This window comes from Limulus polyphemus, unplaced genomic scaffold, assembly GCF_000517525.1.
Source record: "Limulus polyphemus unplaced genomic scaffold, Limulus_polyphemus-2.1.2 Scaffold3083, whole genome shotgun sequence".
NCBI classification, from domain to species: domain Eukaryota; kingdom Metazoa; phylum Arthropoda; class Merostomata; order Xiphosura; family Limulidae; genus Limulus; species Limulus polyphemus.
This window is the reverse complement of record NW_013668693.1, coordinates 90638-92990: the sequence shown is the minus strand read 5'-3', so window position 1 is coordinate 92990 and position 2353 is coordinate 90638. Positions and strand designations below refer to the sequence as shown.

At 36.8% G+C, this 2353-nt stretch overlaps 1 protein-coding gene across 1 annotated transcript in view; it reads right to left on the bottom strand.

Annotated features, from left to right (window-relative positions):
* LOC106468622 (BMP-binding endothelial regulator protein-like) overlaps positions 1-2353 on the bottom strand; it is a 103448-nt gene that overhangs the window by 53021 nt on the left and 48074 nt on the right. The window lies entirely within an intron of this gene.

Here is a 2353-nt window from a genome sequence, read left to right as displayed (position 1 = left end):
TTTAATCTAAGAAGAACGAATAGTCCTACTTCTAACTTACACACTATTGACGTCTCCGTTTTCTGGTAGACTACAATTTAACTTTTTTCTTATCTTAGAGCTCCCCGGTGGCTTAGCGGTAAGTCAGTGGTCTTATAACGCTAAAAATCGGGTTTCGATACCCATGGTGGGCAGAGCACAGATAGCCCATTGTGTAGCTTTGTGTTTTACAACAAACAAATAAACGCTTACCTTAGAAGCGGTTGTACTTACTTCGGTACATCGTCCAACATACTCGTTAACTCCTAATAAAAGTATCAGGTGAGCGGTACATTGTCCAACATACTCGTTAACTCCTAATAACAGTATCAGGTGAGTATTACCTTCACTTGAAGAATAGTGGTTGGGAAACTTGAGAAATGTTAAGCCTAACTAGGACTCGTTGTTGCATCTTTAAGGCTCTCTATCTCTGCCAACAAAGGTGCATATTATGCAAATATAAGTTTACTAGGAAACTGATTTATGTCCACCTAACAAGATTAAACAACATGTCAAGAGACATAAGTACAATACATGTTTAATTTTCAAACTCTATAGTTTTTAGTTCTAGCTTTAAAATTCATCAAGTTGGCGTGTATCGTAAGATCATTTTCCCATAAGCAAGTTTGTATAAAAAGAATCTTTTGTAAATACACACACGCAAACCATCAAGTCGTTAATATTGTGTTCTATTATGAGAAAGTACAACTGTTAAGGTGCGCTTTGGATGTGCTACCCACCATGGAAAAACAGCATGTCTTGTAAATTTGCTGAATTTTAGTTTTGGTGAACACTTCATTTGGGGTTAATTTTTGCATTAACTGGTGGTTCATATTAGTTTTTTTTTATGAAAGTACAGATTGTTTGAACTAAAATTTTGGAAATCAAACGAACACAAACACACATACCATAAGTGTCAGTCCGTTTTATCATATAGCTATTCTGTACATTATATAGCCTGGACAAGCTTCCTTGAAGTTGTATGCTTCAACGCCTTAATCTAAACCATTCAGAGCTCAGAAAGCTTGATGTTGCGATTGCTCAGAAATGAACCAGGATCACACCCTACAACATTGTCTGCTGAATGATCAGAAATATGTCACACAGATGCAGGTTCTGTATCTATCAAGTTTCCCATACGGATTATTGAATATCTTCCCTTTTGCTAAACTTGATTCTTTAAAACAAATTGATTTGTCCAAATTTTTATTTAGATAACACGAGTTGGAATTTACAGCATATTTTAGACGAAACTGATTCGTTAACTATAGGACGGGTGTGACCTATTGGTTAACATACCGGACTGGAGATCCGAGAACCAATGGTTCGCATCCTGTCACTGCAACAAAAAATCGCGCTCCGCACTTTGAGGCCGTGAATGCGTTATAAGTGTGACGATCAAATCCCACTATTTGATTAGAGCAGCTCAAAAGTTAGCTGGTCTTTCAGTTCAAAGTTAGGTAGGCTAGCATAGACGTTGTGTAGCTGTGCGCGAATATCCGAAGTAAAAAGTAACTCCAGTCAGTGAATAAATGATACCCATGAAATTTACTCTACTTAAACTCTTTGATTCTTTAAGATTTGGAGTAGTTTATGCGCAGCCAGTAAATACTTGCTTTGGCTGGCTATCAATTTAAGCTCGCATGAAGGGTTACGTGCCATAAATTTAAGAAATTAATTGATTTATTATCTTTCATTTAGGAAAACGAGTATTTAATTCGACCTGTGCTTGGATAAATACTGTTTTTCAGACGGTTCAAGAGTGAGTAAGTGGCGTAAAACAAAAGATCCGAGGTACATCCTGCTATAACACGATACCCGAAGAATAGTTCCAGTGAGTACACGATCGCTGTGTACCAGTGGAACAGCCGACCAAACCACATATTTCACAAATCACACAACGTCTTAACTGACAAAACAAAAACATACTTACCGGAGCTCAGATTAAACAAAATTACGATAATAAATCAGGTGCAAGACAAACACTTACATACACATTAGACTAAACTAGAACCAAACAAAACTGTCAGGCTCATAAACTAGAACCAAACAAAACTGTCAGGCTCATAAACTAGAACCAAACAAAACTGTCAGGCTCATAAACTAGAACCAAACAAAACTGTCAGGTTCATAAACTAGAACCAAACAAAACTGTCAGGTTCATAAACTAGAACCAAACAAAACTGTCAGGCTCATAAACTAGAACCAAACAAAACTGTCAGGCTCATAAACTAGAACCAAACAAAACTGTCAGGCTCATAAACTAGAACCAAACAAAACTGTCAGGTTCATAAACTAGAACCAAACAAAACTGTCAGGTTCATAAACTAGAACC